The sequence below is a fragment of the Schistocerca cancellata genome, chromosome 2 (assembly GCF_023864275.1).
Source record: "Schistocerca cancellata isolate TAMUIC-IGC-003103 chromosome 2, iqSchCanc2.1, whole genome shotgun sequence".
NCBI lineage: Eukaryota > Metazoa > Arthropoda > Insecta > Orthoptera > Acrididae > Schistocerca > Schistocerca cancellata.
In genome coordinates this window covers 10,915,738-10,935,601 of record NC_064627.1, presented here as the reverse complement: position 1 = coordinate 10,935,601, position 19,864 = coordinate 10,915,738, and the positions used below count along the sequence as shown (strand labels likewise).

At 37.2% G+C, this 19,864-nt stretch overlaps 1 protein-coding gene across 4 annotated transcripts in view; it reads right to left on the bottom strand.

Annotated features, from left to right (window-relative positions):
- Positions 1-19,864, bottom strand: part of LOC126161303 (diphthine methyltransferase) — a 161,482-nt gene that overhangs the window by 139,519 nt on the left and 2,099 nt on the right. For 3 of the 4 annotated variants that reach the window (XM_049917055.1, XM_049917054.1, XM_049917057.1), the window contains exon 2: positions 17,692-17,739. The exons of the other annotated variant lie outside the window; for it this stretch is intronic. The gene's annotated coding sequence lies outside the window, so the exon portion shown is untranslated. The remainder of the gene's footprint in view (positions 1-17,691; positions 17,740-19,864) is intronic. 4 annotated transcript variants of the gene reach the window in all.

Below are 19,864 nucleotides of genomic sequence, written 5' to 3'. Positions count from 1 at the left end.
TCATCTTTTTCAAAACCCATGTTGATTCCTACAGAGTAGATTTCTAGTCTCCAGAAAAAGTCATTATACTCGAACATAATACATGTTCTAAAATTCTACAACTGATCGACGTTAGGGATATAGATCTATAGTTCTGCACATCTGTTCAATGTCCCTTCTTGAAAAGGGGGATGACCTGTGCCCTTTTCCAATCCTTTGGGATGTTACGCTCTTCTAGAGACCTACGGTACACCGCTGCAAGAAAGGGGGGCAAGTTCCTTCATGTACTCTGTGTAAAATCAAACTGGTATCCCATCAGGTCCAGCGGCCTTTCCTCTTCTGAGCGATTTTAATTGTTTCTCTATCCCTCTGTCGTCTATTTCGATATCTACCATTTTGTCATCTGTGCGACAATCTAGAGCAGGAACTACAGTGCAGTCTTCCTCTGTGAAGCAGCTTTGGAAAAAGACATTTAGTATTTCGGCCTTTAGTCTGTCATCCTCTGTTTCAGTACCATTTTGGTAACAGAGTGTCTGGACATTTTGTTTTGATCCACCTACCGCTTTAACATAAGACCAAAATTTCTTAGGATCTTCTGCCAAGTCAGTACACAGACCTTTACTTTCGAATTCATTGAACGCCTCTCGCATAGCCCTACTCACCCTACATTTCGCTTCACTTAATTTTTGTGTGTCTGCAAGGCTTTGGCTATGTTTATGTTTGCTGTGAAGTTCCCTTTGCTTCTGCAGCAGTTTTCTAACTTGGTTGCTGTACCACGGTGGCTCTTTTCCATCTCTTACGATCTTGCTTGGCACATACTCATCTAACGCATATTGTATGATGGTTTTGAACTTTGTCCACTGATCCTCAACACTATCTGTACTTGAGACAAAACTCTTGCGTTGAGCCGTCAGGTACTCTGAAATCTGCTTTTTGTCACTTTTGCTAAACAGAAAAATCTTCCTACCTTTCTTAATATTTCTATTTACGACTGAAATCATCAATGCAGTAACCGCTTTATGATTGCCGATTCCCTGTTCTGCATTAACTGTTTCAAATAGTTCGGGTCTGTTTGTCACCAGAAGGTCTAATATGTTATTGCCACGAGTCGGTTCTCTGTTTAACTGCTCAAGGTAGTTTTCAGATAAAGTACTTGAAAAAATTTCATTGGATTCTTTGTTTCTGCCACCTGTTATGAACGTTTGAGTCTCCCAGCCTATATCCGGCAAATTAAAATCTCCACCCAGAACTATAACATGTTGGGGAAATCTACTCGAAACATTTTCCAAATTATCCTTCAGGTGCTCAGCCACAACAGCTGCTGAGCCAGGGAGCCTATAGAGACATCCAATTACCATGTCTGAGCCTGCTTTAACCGTGACCTTCACCCAAATTATTTCACATTGATGCATATGCCATTTCAGTCAATGAATCAAAGTGTTTACTTCAACGGCGTGAGGTGCCATCCTTAGGATACTCATTGACTATTGAAGAGATGGCTCACCCTGACGATTATCACCACCTACACAGGTTCCTTGGAGCAGTTAAATTCTACAGACATCATCTGCCTAATGCAGTGGCCATCCAGGCACCTTTGACATCAGCAATAGCTGGCAAGGACACAGTGGGCAAACAGCGTTTGCAGTGGACACCAGAGATGTTGATGACATTTGATAAGACCAAGGCACATCTACGTCAGGCAATCATGTAGGCACACCCAGTTCCTCAGGTGCAACTCGCAATTGTTGTGGGCATTAGACAGTAAGCCATTGGCGCAGCTCTACACCAGCGTGTCGAAGGCCACTGGCTTCTTGTCTCATAAGCTTATGTCATAACAATGGAGCACTTCCAAGAGGGAGTTGCTGGTAATTTATGAAGCTGTTAGAGATTTCTGGCCACAAATGGAAGACAGGCCATTCACAGTTTATCATAGATCACAAGCCAATTACTTTCGCCTTCAGAATGATCAAGGATGGCTGCTCATCACGACAATTTAGACAACTTCAATTCATCGCCCAATTCACAACAGACCTGCAGCATATAAAAGGAGCTGAGAATGTCGTGGTGGATTTCCTGCCTTAGTTGGAATCAATCTCTCAGGCTATTGACTACAAGGAGTTTGCTGCTGTGCAAGAGACACACCAACAAGTCACAAAATTCCATTGCGACAGTACATCCGGGTTACATCTACAGCAAATACAACCTGCAGGTGAACGTTTGTTAGTTTGGTGAGACGTATCACACCGAAAACCGAGACCTATTGTACTTAAGAAACTGCGACCACAATTATTTGACAGCATCCACGGGATGGCTTTTCCAGGAAGAAACGCCAGTGCCAAACTGATGACGGACAAATTCATGTGGCCCAATATAAAGGACTGCCGTAGTAGGGCAAAAACGTGCTTACGTTGTTAGAGGACCGAGGTTGGACAACATGTGCACAAAGCAATAGGAGGCTTCCCACTTACGATACAACGTTTCACACATGTGCACCTGGACATTATAGGACCTCTATTGCCGTTGGAAGGATACCGTCACCCCCTCACAGCAGTGGACCACTTCACCAGATGGGCACAGGCGATTTAGTTATGAGACATTTCCACAGAAATGGTGGCATGGGTATTTCTTTCATCATGTAGCGCACATTTCGGTTGCCCTTTACGCATCACCACAGACCAGGGACGTCAATTCTAATCAACACCATTCTCAGAATTGGCCAACCTCTACCATTTACACATCATCATACCACAGCTTACCACCCAAAAAGCAATGGAATGGTGAAACATTGGCACAAAATAAAATTGGCATAGAATAAAAGCCGCATTTATCTGCTACGCACAGTCTTGGTCGTCAGCTTTGTCATTGGTTTTGTTGGGTCTTTGTACAGCATTGAAAGCAGATTTAGGAGTATCCACTGCAGAACTGGTTTGTGGTGAACCCTTAAGACTGCCTGCAGAATTCTTCACTGATCAAACTGGTGCATGACATACCAAATTGCTTTATGTACTCCAAATGGTGCTCAAGCATATGGCCAGACTTTGCCCATCCGCTGTCTCGAGACATGGAGCAGTACTAATGTTCATGCACAAAGATGTATGGTCATGTAAACATGTGATGCTACAGACACACACACTTTCTAGTCACCACAGCAGCCCCCATATTCTGGACCCTACAGAGTTCTCTCCCGGGATGAACATGCCATTCATATAGATCAAAGTGGGAAGACCCAAGTGGTATCATTGGAATGGGTCAAATCTACACCGTTACCGACCGAAGATGGTGTACACACTTAATACGAAGTGTCACCTTCCACACTACTGGATACGGACGATACTATCTCGCTGCCACAAAAGGAAGTAGTACCGTCGCTGCCAGCACCCAGAGGCTGAAGAAGTTCAAGCAGTGCCTTCAGTACATACAAGAGGTGGACGCTGGGTGAAATATAAATACCCTTACACTCCCAGAGCTCTGCTCTACTGGAGAAGGGCAAGGGGCTGGAGGGACAGCTGTATGTGAGTCACCAGAAGAACATCTGCGAATGCACAGCGAAACACAGCATTATTCCGTGGCAATGTGCACATGAACAATCTGCTTTATGCTTTGATTTTTATTAGTATTCTTGGTATTGACTTACATTTTTCAGTTGATTGGTGTTCGAGCTTAAGGAAACAAGTTATTGCCAGACCACCTCATTGTATCTCTGGAGATAAGCTTTAGTTGGCTAAAATATGATGACTCTCAGCCAGTTGCATTAATCACACAGTTTGTTCCTGGTTTAAGATGGGAGCATGCAAGGTGCAACGGTTCCCGCAAATAAAATTCTTTCATACCCACAATCCTGTACTTTCTCTGTTTCATTCCACATGATGATAAAGTCAGGCAAACTGGGTATGAAACAAACTGTTTAGTGCAAACTCACAAGTACGAAAAGTTAATGGTTTAAATTTATACACATACATTATAGCTACAAGAAAAGCTAGGCTTTCACATATAACATTGGTCAAAAAAAATTTGTTTCCTTCTTCCAAGTATATGGTTAGTTAGGACCCCAGGAGCACAGCTTAAATTGCAGTACCTGAATATTTCTGACAAGCATGATTATGAATTTGTAATCTATGAAAGAACTACAATAAATACAAAAAAAACTAAGCTTGAAGCTTGGTCTTTTTAGCATATGTTGCCCTTTAAGACATACCAAACACAAAAGTGCCAGTAAAATAGTAAATAATGGCTTAAATGACTGGTCTCCTAAGGCCTGAAATTTTACTAAGTTACTGGTCCTCAAAGTGTTTAAGTTTTGAATGAGAGTCAATAGTTCTATGATTTAAGAAATTCATCACCCATTCTCACATGCAACATAATTCACTGACTTTGAAACGCAATGCTTCCCAAATCACCGTTCGCAATATTTTCTCGCAGTCTATTAGAAATATAAACAGTCGTGACATCAGGCTCATCGAAAGCAGTTTGTTGTTCATCCTCACCCTAAAACCTTTGACACATTTTGGACTTGGCAGACGATTGTGAGTGCACTCGTGTTTTGTGGTTATAAATGGTGCACTTTGTTTGCAACTGCAGTTATATTTTGAAGTTATTCTTTCATTTATGTTTTATTGCTGTGGTATTATTCTGTAGTGGTGGGCAAAAGTAAATTCTTTGTTAAAGTTCTTACCAGCCATAATTACAGAAATTTAACTGAAAACTGAAACAATGAAAAATTTCCGGAATTCTAACAAATTTAAAGATGATAAAAATCATGAGTTTTTCCTGGATTTCCCAGGGTGCATACACACTGTAACAACACATTAATTTGATCAAAACTCAAATACCATATGGCAGTATATTTGTTTCCTGCAAATGCACCATTCTGGCATTAATGGCAAGAAACTCAAGTGACATATATTGTCTCAGCCATGAAATAAGAAATACACTTTGTTTCATAGTAGTGACATATTTAGACCAATAGTATTTGCTTCATGGGATTTGTATGGGTTGAAAGAATCAGACATTGTACAGTGTTTCAAAGGAGCACTTGACAATGTTTGACTGAAATGGGGAAACAGAACACAGAAGAAGGTGAATACACAACTATGAAGGATGAAATACTGAAGACTGAGTATGAAATAGGTAGGTAAGAAGACAAGGCATAGCAGAAATTCTTGGATAACAAAAGAGATATTGAATTTAATTGAAAAAATGGTGAAGTTTAAAAATGCAACAGGCTAAAGGGAATACAGTCATCTAACATATGAGATTGGTAGAAGGGGCAAGATGGCTAACCAGGAATGGCTCGAGGGCAAATGCAGGGCTGTAAAGGAATATAGAACTAGAGGAAAGATAAATACTGCTACATGAGGATTAAAGAAACCTTTAAAGAAAAGGAAAGCAGCTGTGTGAATATCAAGAGCTCAGGCAGCAAGCCAATACTAAGTAAAGAACGGAAGTCTGAAGAGTGGAAGGAATAGAGGGACTCTACAAGGGAAATCAACTTGAAGACAGTATTATAGAAACGAAAGAGGAAGTAGATGAAAATGAGATGGGAGATATGATACTCCAAAAAGAATTTGATAGAGTGCCGAAAGATATTAATAAAAACAAGGCCCCTAGAGTAGACGACATTCTCTCAATTACTGTGATCCTCGAGAGAGCCAATCGTAATAAAACTATTTTTTCTGCTGCGCAAGATATATGAGGCAGATGAAATCCCCTCAAACTTCAAGAAGAAGTTAACAGGGCCAGTTCAAACCAAAACAGGCACTGACAGGTGCGAATATTACCAAACTATCAATTTAATATGTCACAGGTGCAAAATATTGACCCAATTTACTTACAAAAGACTAGAGAAAATGGTAGAAGCTGACCTTGGGGTATCTTTCTGACAGGTGTAAATATTCCTGAGCTGTTTTTCTTGGAGATTAGTTGGAGCTCCGAAGAAATGTAGAAATAATTGAGGCAATACAGACCCTATGACTTACCTTACAAGACAGACTGAAGCAAGGCAAAACTATATTTACATCATTTTTCAACTTCGAGAAAGCTTTTGACGACATTAAGTGGAATACGCTCTGAAATTCTGGAGGTAGTATGGATAAATTACTGGCAGTAAAAATTTATACAAAGTCTGTACAAAAACCATGTTACAGTTTTAACACTCAAAGGGCACCTAAGAAAAGCGGTAGTTGAGAGGAGAGTGAGACAGGATTGCATCCTATCCCAAGTGTTAATCAACCTATATACTGAACAAGCAATAAAGGTAAACAAGAATTTGGCATAGTAATTAAAGTTCAGAAAGAAGAAATAAAAACTTTGAGGTTTGCTGATGACACTGTTATTCTGTCAGACACAGACTTGGAAGAGCAGCTGAACAACAATAGAGGGTATCCTGAAAAGCGGGTTAGGATTAGAAGCGAAAAAAAAAAAAAAAAAAAAGCAAAATGAGGGTAATAGAATTTAGTTGAGCCAAATCAGGTGTTGCAGAGGAAACTAGATTATAAAAAGATACACTAAAATCAGTAGATGAGCTTTGGTAATTTGACTGCAAAATAGCTAATAATAATGAAGTAAAAGGTATATGAAATGCGGACTGCTTATAACAAGGAAATAATTTCTGAAAAAGAGGGATTTGTTAACACTGAATATAAATTTAAGTGACGGAACTCTTTTCTGAAGTTATCTGTATGGAGTGTAGCCTTGCAGGGAAGTGAAACATGAGTAACGCGCAGATCGAGATGAGAACGGAAGTTGTTGAAATGTGGCATTATATAAGAATGCTAAATATTGGACGATGGACGAGTAGAGCATGTAACTAATAAAGAGGTACTCAACTGAATTGCCCCCCCCCCCCCCCCATGAACCACAGACCTTGCCATTGGTGCTTGCGTGCCTCAACGATACAGACAGCCATACTGTAAGTGCAACCACAACGGAGGGGTATCTGTTGAGAGGCCAGACAAACATATGGTTCCTGAAGAGGAGCAGCAGCCTTTTCAGTAGTTACAGGGGCAACAGTCTGGATGATTGACTGATCTGGCCTTGTGACAATAACCAAAACGGCCTTGCTGTGCTGGTACTGCGAACGGCTGAAAGCATGAGGAAACTACGACCGTAATTTTTCCCCGAGGACATGCACCTTTACTGTATGGTTAAATAAATGATGATGGCGTCCTCTTGGATAAAATATTCCGGAGGTAAAATAGTCCCCCCTTCGGATCTCCGGGCAGGGACTACTCAGGAGGACGTTATTATCAGGAGAAAGACAACTGGCATTCTACGGGTTGGAGCATGGAATGTCAGATCCCTTAATCGGGCAGGAAGGTTAGAAAATTTAAAAAGGGAAATGGATAAGTTAAAGATAGATATAGTGGGAATTAGTGAAGTTCGGTGGCAGGAGGAACAAGACTTCTGGTCAGGTGAATACGGGGTTATAAATACAAAATCAAATAGGGGTAATACAGTAGTAGGTTTAATAATGAATAAAAAAAATAGTGTGTGGGTAAACTACTACAAACAGCATAGTGAGCGGATTATTGTGGCCAAGGTAGATGCGAAGCCCACGCCTACCACAATAGTACAAGTTTATATACTGACTAGCTCCACAGATGATGAAGAGATTGATGAAATGTATGATGAGGTAAGAGAAATTTTTAAGATAGTGAAGGGAGATGAAAATTTAATAGTCATGGGTGACTGGAGTAGGAAAAGGAAGAGAAGGAAACGTAGTAGGTGAATATGGAATGGGGGTAAGGAATGAAAGAGGAAGCCGCCTGATAGAATTTTGCACAGAGCATAACTTGATCATAGCTAACACTTTGTTCAAGAATCATAAAAGAAGATTGTATACATAGAAGAAGCCTGGAGATACTGACAGGTTTCAGATAGATTATATAATGGTAAGACAGAGATTTAGGAACCAGGTTTTAAATTGTAAGACATTTCCAGGGACATATGTTGACTCTGACCACACTCTATTGGTTATGAACTGTAGATCAAAACTGAAGAAACTGCAAAAAGGTGGGAATTTAAGGAGATGGGACCTGGATAAACTGACTAAAACAGAGGTTGTACAGAGTTTCAGGGAGAGCATAAGGGAACAATTGACAAGAATGGGGGAAAGAAATACAGTAGAAGAAGAATGGGTAGCTTTGAGAGATGAAACAGCGAAGGCAGCAGAGGATGAAGTAGGTAAAAAGATGAGGGCTAATAGAAATCTTTGGGTAACAGAAGAGATACTGAATTTAACTGATGAAAGGAGAAAATATAAAAATGCAGTAAATGAAGCAGGCAAAATGAATACAAACATCTCAAAAATGAGATCGACAGGAAGTGCAAAATGTTAGCCATTTTGCACTTCCTGTCGATCTCATTTTTGAGATGTTTGTATTCATTTTGCCTGCTTCATTTACTGCATTTTTATATTTTCTCCTTTCATCAGTTAAATTCAGTATCTCTTCTGTTACCCAAAGATTTCTATTAGCCCTCATCTTTTTACCTACTTCATCCTCTGCTGCCTTCGCTGTTTCATCTCTCATGGCTAGAGGACAAATGTAGGGATGTAGAGGCTTATCTCACCAGGGGTAAAATAGATACTTCTTACAGGAAAATTAAAGAGACCTTTGGAGAAAAGAGAACCACTTGTATGAATATAAAGAGCTCAGATGGAAACCCAGTTCTAAGCAAAGAAGGGAAAGCAGAAACATGGAGGGAGTATATAGAGGGTCTATACAAGGGCGAGGTACTTGAGGGAAATATTATGGAAATGGAAGAGGATGTAGATGAAGATAAAACAGGAGATATGATACTGCGTGAAGAGTTTGACAGAGCACTGAAAGACCTGAGTCGAAACAAGGCCCCCGGAGTAGACAACATTCCAGTAGAACTACTGGCGGCCTTGGGAGAGCCAGTCCTGACAAAAACTCTACCATCTGGTGAGCAAGATGTATGAGATAGGCAAAATACCCTCAGACTTCAAGAAGAATATAATAATTCCAATCCCAAAGAAAGCAGGTGTGGCAGATGTGAAAATTACCCAACTATCAGTTGAATAAGCCATGGCTGCAAAATACTTTACAGACAAATTCTTTACAGACGAATGGAAAAACTGGTAGAAGCCGAGCTCAGGAAAGATCAGTTTGGATTCCGTAGAAATGTTGGAACATGAAATTTACAGCGCAACTTGACAAAAAGGAGGGACAGGTTTGTGGGACACATTCTACAGCATCAAGTAACTTTGAGTCTGGTTTTGGAAGGAAGTGTGGTGGGTAAAGATGACAGTGAGACCAAGGTATGAACATAACAGGTAGGCTCAAATGGATGTGGCTTGCAGTAGTTTTACATAGACTACTATGGGGAGTTGCTTCAAATCAGTCTTCAGACTGAAGACAACAACAACAACCACCACCACCACCACCACCACCACCACCACCACCACCACCACCACCACCACCAACAACAACAACAACAACAACAACAACAAAAAGTGCTACTTAAACACTGTTTATTTCAGAGTAATCACCTACAGACAAGCACAGTGACAATAATTATATGTCAGAAACAAGGTTAACATATATCTCTTTGTCGGGGGTAAACATTAAACTCATCCCAGATACTATACAATACAATAATACTAGCAAAATACTATTTCATTCTGAGATATTGAAATACAGTATACAGCATTTAGAATCTACAGTCAGGACAGGAGATATTCTTATATTAATATTTATTCTCACTACAATCATTTCATTCAACTATAGTATAATATAGCTTTCAGCAAAACTACAAACATTGGCATTAGATTTCATCACAAAACCATTTACAAATACAATTTGAGTATCTCTACTAAAAAATTATAAATTAAACTGATTATTCTCAATATCACGATACTTTTAAGGAACATATTTCGTGAATAATCAGTCAGTTAACAGATGCATTGTGTGTGTGTATACTGTCTGTATATGTTAACATTTCCATTACACAGTTAGCAGGTAATTTACAATAAAAATTTCCACAAATAAGTTTGTATTGTTCAGCTTTAATCACTTCAAAACATAACACCAAAAATGTGTCTAAGATTGCCTCATGTCTGCTGCTTAATTCTGCTACAAAAATCATAAGAAAATAGGATTTTTTAGATCATATGATAGTTAAGGCATGATACCATTTACCATAGGAACAATAGACTATGGTAGCTAACATTCTCAAAACTGTCGACATTCACAAATAATAGCACATAACTCACATTAGCTGCAAAATGTAGACTATACTCAACACAGCATATTGTGTACAAATAAAGTGGTGCCAATACATGCTCACAAGATGTATGGATGATACCTTCATATAAGAGAAAAATAAGAGAAAAAGTGTTTCCAGCAACATTATATGACTAACAAATTTTTGTACTGAAGTTTGTTAATGAGATTACCTGAGGACATGAGGCACTAAATACATCATCTTGATTTTCAGTTGGGTAACAGGGAAGCAGTCAAACTTTGGAGATACATGTTACTGTGCATAATGCAGAAATTTAAAAATGTTATCTGTTTAGTGATTCCATTTTTCTGATATATCAGTGCCATTCATATCTTTAAAGACAGGAACTGCATCTTTTCAAAGCATGTTCAATCATTTGATGACTAGTACTATTTTGGTAAGTATGGACAAAACACCAGCAATAACCCAATAAGAAATTTTAGATTTTCACTATGACGCCGTTCAAAGACTGCATATAAATGTTACCACCTACAGACACACAGCTCACTGCAGTCTAATTCCACATAAATACTTACTCCTTATTTGATTACACATCATTCACATGGAATAACTATTTCTGTTATTATTACACAGATTTCACTATAATACTACCTACATTTCACACAACCTCTGATATGATGCAATCTGATAAATGTTTTTGTTTTATACATTCCTGAGTACAATATAGTAGCATAGAATCAGTGGTTACACTGAAAGTATACAAAGTAATAATTTATCATACATAAATAATATACGCAATTTGTTTGATTTGCATTTGCCTCTTACCACTTACACAAATATACCTTATACTAGTAGGAATACATAACTGATATTGTAAGTGTAAATTTATGCATCAAAAAAGTTATTATTGTCCCAGACAGAGAGTATACATTGTTTGTTAATCAGCATAAACACATTAGAGTGCTATTTCACTTCACTTCACTTATTACATCCATAGCTAGAATTGAAAAATACGACTGTTGGCTATGGGTCAGCATTGCCAACTTAGTGTATCTACATTTAGTGAGTGTAAAAGAAGTGTGTAACTATGACAATACAACGTATTGTATGTTTCTGTTACTGAAGACAGACTATGAAAATATTTCTTTTTTTGTATAATGAGGGAGTATGGATAGAAAAAAAAGAAAAGCAAATAGCTGCTGGCACTAAGAACACAGAAGAGTTCCGAGGACGGGTGTGCAGGCGTGTGCGTGTGTTTTGAAGAACACGCACACAAAAAGGGAGGAGGGCAGACAGAGAGAGCAAACAGATTAAGTTTTTATTTTGTGGTGTAACCAAGCTGTACAAAACTAACTGGTCACTGAGTCCACCCCTCCCCCTCACTCCAACCAATATGTTTTACACCATTAACTAACTCATATTTATTTTTTTGTTTTTTAAATGTTGCTTCTCAACCTTCCGCCCTTTGTTAGGCTGAATCTCCACTAAGTTGATATTTAGCTCTTAGTGGATTTTATAAAAGAAGAATCAGATTGCCCTCCAAGAACACATCAGAGTGAGAATTTTACAGGCGCAAGAGATATTTTACAAGGGTGTTCAGTGGACTGTTTTTGGTGTCACTACAGAGACAATAATGTTCATGCTAATTAAGAACACATACAAAGTGTTTGAATGTTTAAAGAAGTTTTCTCAACAACAAAAAATGAACCAGTTGTATCTATTTAAAAAAAGATATATAAAGCAGCCGATGGATGTCAAACAAAAACATTCTCACAGTCTTATTATAGATAACAGCTAGTAACTAAAATTTGTTGGATCTAATACCGTATAATTTAGCAAGAGCGTCTACAGTATTTTGAACTTATGTATGTTATTCGCTAACTGCACATTGCTAACTAAATCTTCCTACATTTGCAATATAAAAACACACCTAGGACTGCTTTTCCCGTGAATAGCAAAGATGTACAATTCTGACACAGCTCTTGAAATTTTTCTGGTGATTGAAATAATTCTATTTCAGATTATGTGTGTTACACCTTGGCAGAAAATTAAAAAAAGTCTTAGTTCCGATTACATATTTCACTATTTCTCACTATTTCTGTACGATAGCAACATGATAGTTGCAAAAAAAAAAAAAAAAAAAAAAAAAAAAAAAAAAAAAAAAAAAAAAAAAAAGTGGGTGGGTATTTGTATCGCTGGGACTGAATCCTTATTCATGTTATGCCTGATGCGGAGAGAAGAAAGATTGAGATTTTATTTTTCAACTAAAATTATGTTTGTATTCTTCAGTAACAGAAACCTCTATTATTTAGTGGGAAAAGGAATCAATTTTAACATTTCTTTGCTTAACTTCAGGATTTTGTAACAATAATTATGTTAAATAAAGTAAGGTGTAGATAGAAAGTACGGAGTCCTGGTAATATTGATAGCAATGACATGATTGCAACAGTTGTTCATTCAGATTCTAATAAAAACTAAAGTGATGTAAAAACTATGATCAGTGATATTATTAAAGAATAAAATAAGAAATACCTGTGTATTACAACGTGCTGATGCTGTATACAACAGTGCTGTTACATACACACTGTGTTGTTAAGACATGACTAAAATTCCCTTTGTGTTACTTTGCACTATCTGACAGATGTAAAGTTAAATATTTTGTGAAGCTAATTTCAGTCTTTTGTATTTAGCAGTCAGTACAATGGTATGGATAAGTTTACAGAATTAACACGAAACTGCAAACTAAAAGTTTCACAGTCTTCACAAAAACTACTGTAGTAATTATTTAAGATTGTTTTGAGATCATATTTCACACTTCCTGTGTATTTAAGCTATAATATAACAATGGAAACTCCACATAGGAATATCAACAATGTAGGAAAAGACAGATTGGTACTTACCATTATGAAGACACATTAAATTGCAGAAGGCACAATTAAAAGATACTTGCACGAAGCTTTCGGCCACAGCCTTCAGCAGCAAAAGAGAAGCACACGCCATTCACACATACTAGAAATCACACCTCATGCACACATGACTGCCAACTCTGGCATCTCGGGCCAGAAGTGTGCCTGCCTGTGCGAATGAATGGTGTGTGTTTCTCTTTTGCTGATGAAGGCTGTGGCCAAAAGCTTTGTGTAAGAGTATTTTAAATTTGCCTGTCTGCAACTTAATGTGTCTTCTTTATGGTAAGTAGCAATCTTTTCCTACACTGTTACGCTATAATACATTTATTAAATACCATATTTTGGTCAAAGGTGCGTTTAGTTATAAGTCCGCCTGAAAATTAATAAAAGGTACTTAACATCCATTTAGTGATGGTAGTTTCTATGACTATCCATAAGCTCTTTTGGATTTTTGTGACAGAAAAAAAATCTTAAGTTTCGTTAACAGAAGTACAAATGGTTACTTTATACTCTAGTTATTTGATTTTTAATTACTTCATATACTTTCAATCATAAATAGTAACAATAATCAATCTACTGTACTACATATGATCTGTCAAAGGACACATTTACAGCACAGTTTCATCTATGAAAGAAACTGTTCTTGAATGTTGTTGAACTGTTCAGTATACAAATCAGTATCACTAACTGTATTTGTACTATATTCCATATGTCAATGGTCTACACAAGTTACATGATAAAATGTTATGTTGGATCCAGAAGATAACTCTTGGCAGAACATTTCAAAACAAAAACAATCAATTAATATAGTTCATTAATTGAAGTTTAAAATAACTTGTGTGCTTAGGTGCCATATTTGAAGTACTCCACAAACTTAACCCCAATAATGTACTTCAAAAGGCACAATAAAAAAATTAAAAGCATCTGCCTTCTTGCAAGAACACAACTTTGCCATATTTTACAAATAGTTTCACGACAGTTGTGGTATCTTCAGTGGAATTTTCTTTTTATTACTTTTTTTAATATTGTATGTACCCTGTGGCTGTTAAACAAAAATCAGCCACAGGCTTATATTAATACATCTCATCACTGCTGCAGTTGATCTGGAATCAACTGGTATGTGGCTGCTAGATGTGTTGTTACATTTACATTTAAAGTGACATTTTCTTGTACCAATTGATGAATTCCAGTTGTTAAGTTGCAGATGAGGTATTACTTGATAACAATATTACTGCACCTTGGAGCGGGGGGCTATCACGAGTTGCTGCGGAACTGGCGTCGATAGCTTATGCACAACTGATCTGTAAGCATTGGCAGTGTGATGTGTTTACCTTATTCACCACTGTACTTGTCTACTGTAATTTCACTTTGTTTCCTATGTCGGCCAAGTGCAATAACATTGTGGCTGAGCAGTAAATATGCAGCAAAACTTGTGGAAGCCACAGTAATGAAGTTACAACAAGAATTTTCCACTGAGTATGAAACAGGAAAGTACAAACTTATACACAGTTATCAGCTGAGCACTAACCAAGTACAGCTCAGAACAAATCAACTGTAGCAATAAAAATACTGTATTAATATGTACTTGTGGCTGATTTTGTTTGACAGCCACAGGACATATACAATGTAACACAAGAAGCAATAAAAGAAAAATCCACTAAATATGCCACAAATGTAGTGAAACATATAGGGAAATAAAAAATTACATTTTTGCAAATAAGTCAACCCCTTTAATACATTATTGTTTTCCGCAAGCATGGAACTTAGCTTAATTTCCATTGTGATGGTTCAAATGATATGTTTGCCTGCATACAAATTTACTTAAAGCACCAAAACAATAATGTCCTTCAAATGGCGATTCAAGCTTGAGAGTGAGCATATATTACTTCTAAGTTATTAAGATTCAACACTGAGCAATTGGAAATTGCTTACTCCTGTTTTAATTTGTTCACAGAAATCATCACCTCCCTGCAAAGTATTGTCCAGAGCTTCAGTTTTTCAGACAAAGTTTCAGCACTTCCAAAACACTTCTAGACCTGCAACCAGCAAAGTGGTGAGAGAGAGAGACACACACACACACACACACACACACACACACACACACACACACACACACACACACACACATTTTGGTGTCAGGGATGACAAGGCTGTTAAGTAACTGTACAGCTAATTCACCCAACCTAGGAAGAGACACCAGCATAGAAAGTATGTTCACTCTCTCTCACTCACCTGCTGTGCCATAATTTTGGAAGATTTTTGTTTTATTCCAATTAGTCCCATTTCTTGCCACCATTTACTATCTTTCTTCCTGTATCTGCATAAACTTTTTTTCACGTGTCTACCGTCACAGGTAAGCAGGCACGTTTTCTATCATATTTGGTCATAGTTTCATTTTTATAGCTTTCTGCATAGATTAATAGTAGAATTATGAGCATATATACACAATAATTCTCATAATCGAAGCAAACATATTATGTATACATAGAAGAACTAGATACTTCACATTAAGTTACAAAAAATGGGATCTGAACAAGTTACACATACATTCGTGTAAATGAAGTGCTTTTATCATCTATACAAGTAAATTAAATTACAATAAATGCCCTCTTTTATGACTTAAGCACCTTTACCATGAAATGATTCACAAACTGCTATCAAAACAAATTTCTGCAATGAGTAGATCTGCCAAGGGTGATTAAAATGTCTGTCCCTAATAATATGATGGAAAAATAGTGCTATATTAACTTCCACACATCTTTCTAACAGGACTTGCTGATGCTTTTCCACATACTAAATACACAAACATTTCAAGTCTTTCGAATACAGCCGAAGACTTCCCTTCCTCTTAAACACTGCAGCTGTAACTGGTGGATTCTGAATGCTTTTTTCCATTTAATTTTAATTTGCAAAAAATCTTCAAGTTTTTAAAGGAACTAGTAGCACAATGCATTTAAATGGTCACATTTGATTTTAGAAAAACAGTACTCCACTCATGCTCTAAGAACAAACAGTATTTGTTTTGTAGCTTTCATTGATTTACAATTCCTATTAAGACATAAAACCTAGAAAAATATTATCACACTGTGGAAAAAGACTTTGCATATACGCGGGTTTCTGAAAGCAAACTACAGAACAATCCACAAAAAACTGCACACAAAATATATAAAATTCTCTTCAGGAATAAACTACAACTTGCCTTTTGCTTCCTTCACCCGCTTCCTTTTTGTTTCTAAGAGACAAATTGAACTTTTAAGGCATTAACGTTTGGCATATCTCATGAGGTAGCCTAGACTAACCAATTTTATTCTAGAAAGACACTTTATTACATTTCTGCTCTTGAAACTTCTTATCCACTGTATCCGAAACTCTTTAATAAGTAAAAAATGTTGAGATGATTAAAGGATATTCTCATTTCATGTTACAAAAGGTTCATGTAGCACAGACTGAAAACATTTCCAACCAGTGCTAATGGATTCTGCTTTGCACCACGAATTGTTCTCAATGCAAGTAAATACTAAATGCTAACCCTCCCAATTCCATTCACTCCTATTTTAGCAGTGACATTATAAACTGCTAGGGTGCTCATAACAATGTCATCACTATGACACTCATGGCTCTCTCATACATTTTTCCCTTCTTCTCAGAAATAGATTAACCACACATCTGCTACAGAAGAACAAAACATTTAAAAGTCAGTTGCATACTAAGAAAATTAGTAATCAGGTCTGACGTGGCAATCCATCTTTGGAAAGGTTTTAGTGCAGGTGGTTTGCCACTTACTTCCTTCAACTTGTCATAAAGTCGTCTGCCATGTAGATGTGTCAAGCGTATAACTTGACTGATGAGCAACTGAACAGTGTGCTGCTGATTTTTGTTGTGGATGAAGACGAGGGAGCTAGTGAAACTCAACGCCAGCATAACCTACCGCTCTCAAGGGACCAATGGGGCCACCACACAACGTCCCCATCCAAACGAAAAGATCACCATCAACAGTGTCAAGTGCCCTCACTTGGTGGTATGTCAAAAGGTTTGGAATTCAATCCAGTGCATTGCCACAAAGTTTGGTGAACAGAAATTTTATGTCAACAATACTACTCCCCAAAATGGTGAAATGTAGCTGGTTAGGATGTCTTGCACCACCGGGATTTGGAGTGGATACTGTGGTACAAGCATGTTTTAGTTACCCTAACTAGGAGGCCAAATAACAAAATTATGCACTAAAAAGCTTACAGTTTCATTAGATGCAAAGAATCACATTCAATTTTCACATATATTAGAAATGAGACACCTCCTTAAAAGTGATATTAAAGGACGCTGAAGATCATAGACGAGTATCTGTGTGCACATGGACAAGAAAAATGGGGACTGGATGCACCCTATCCCAGTATTTGAAGTGCCCTTTCTTGAAAAACTTTATGCAATTACCACAATGCAACTAACATTGTTAACTAGAATGAAATCCTACCAGGATACGCATTTGCTCCGACAACAAGGCAATCCAATTTCATATTTTGTTTTGGGGAAACCATCAATTCCATTTTAGCATAGTTTTTCCAGGGAAAAATGTATAACAAACAATTAAACAATAAGCACTCACCGACAATTCTGCGTAAGAATTTTTCATTTACAGAAAGACTGTAATAACCTGAAAAACAGAAATAAAATTTTCTAACAATCCATTTTTAATCGTTTCATAAAGGAAACAATGGCTGCAAAATAGAAATTTCTGTTGAAAGCTGCAGGTGAGCATAAGGCAGGAAATGCTATAGTTTATGTACACAGCAAACTATACACAACAAATGGTTTAAATTTAGCTTTCAAGTTGAATCATTCTTACTCAGAGAAACAATATTAAATTATCCAGAGTGGCCATTGAAACTAGTCAACATTACATGGCAGGCAGGGATGAGTGGAAAGAAACAAAAATATGATGAAGTGATGTGTTGCACTGTAAGCAGATTAAAAAAAGAAATTAAATCTTATCACATAAAAGGCAGAATCATATAGAAAGTACAGAATCTGTTGCTGCAACAGCAGTAACAAGAGTAAATAAATTACTAATGCAAAAAATATGGTGAGACAGTGGGCAGGTAAAGGTACAAGTTATTCTTACTACAAAGTAAAAGCAGCAACTAATCATTGTTAATAATATCATTCATTCACAGCAAATAATACTACTACCAGTTTCAAACCAACAAGCTCACCATCAAACAATTCACATTCCTTACTTCAAGCGTCTTATACTGCACAAGAGACGTTGGTTGTTTTTCACTGTAGCGAGAGTATCTTAAGGATGTGGATTTTTATGGCACAACCATCTAGGGAAAAAATCCTCCACACCGAGGAACTTTTGCCACAACCAGATCTAATTCTCAGCACAAGATGAAGGAAATGCTACACGTGCACAGCTCCCCTATCAGGTCAAAAGTGATAACACTGCTTAACAAGTAGCATTATTAAGAGAGGTTGGTTGCTGCTTTTATTTTCGTTGTATGATTAACCTGTAAACTAGAATACATATGGTTCTCTTTTTGCCTCTATTGTCCTTTCCGCTATTCTTAAATATAGTCCTAAACTGACAAGTTACTTATACTAATACAAAATCTCATCAATTCCTATGAGATACCAAATGTTCCCAAGTGTTGTCCTCTCAACAGCAGCATCACAAGTGAAATCACATCCACAGCTGTCACAACTATTTCTACATTAGTGACATTTATTTACCCAGCCAACCTTCTTCCTTCTTGCAAGGTTCTGAGAAGTTTCTCCTGATACAAAATTGCAGAAGAGTTATTATCTCACAACTCTCTAGTTAGGGTGTTTTTACTCTTATCAGGCTTTGAAACAAAAGCAACTCCACATGTAACATGCTTATTTTTGATAATGTTTCACTGTCTACTTAATTTTAGTTCATTGTGCAAGGTAGTAGATTTAAAGAATCCCTTATATGCTATAGTTAAACCATGAACTTTTATTTATTGTCTTTAAACTGGCTCTTAAGAAAGTAATCAATGGCAAATGTTTGGGTGAACCACAGGTAACTGGTAGATGTGAAACTGTGCAGAGATGGGTTATGTGATCACTAAGACAACACATAGCACACTAGTACCAAATATAAATAGCTGTACTACTCTAAATACTATGAAGAAGTTGCAGAACTGATATGGGTGCTCCACACACCACTAATCATATGGTAAGTCGAGTTAAGAGAATGCACAAGCAAGATAGTTTCAGCAGCCTACACCACTCTCAGGTTTTTTTGCTGAAGAAAAATGAACATAATACTGTTTAATACTTCAAATACAAATAAATCCAAGAGGTTAACCAATACCAGCAATGATTTTTTTTCCCAAAATTGTTAAGGCTTTCGTGGCCACTTTTGTTTTATCTGGAAAATTAATGAGCAGCAGAGTCCGAAGTTCACAGTACCATGGCTATTCTATCCACCTTGTTGCACTAACGTATGAGTTGAAGGAATGTGAAGTAACATATGAATGTGGCAACTAAATTGCGTACTGCATAAAGCAACCCAAAAAACAATATTTCATTAATTAGAAATAAAAATGTAAGAGACTCACTCAGATATCTGGATAATGCAGGACTTCATTCTTGTGTAATTATAAATAGACGCAAATTTTACAGCATAAGAATCAATAGTATGTTTGTGTCAACTTACATAGCTTAAGTCTTGGACAAAAACTAGTAATATCTACTACTTACCACTGATATGGTTGAGTTTTGTCTTAAAATGATGAACAATGCCACACTGC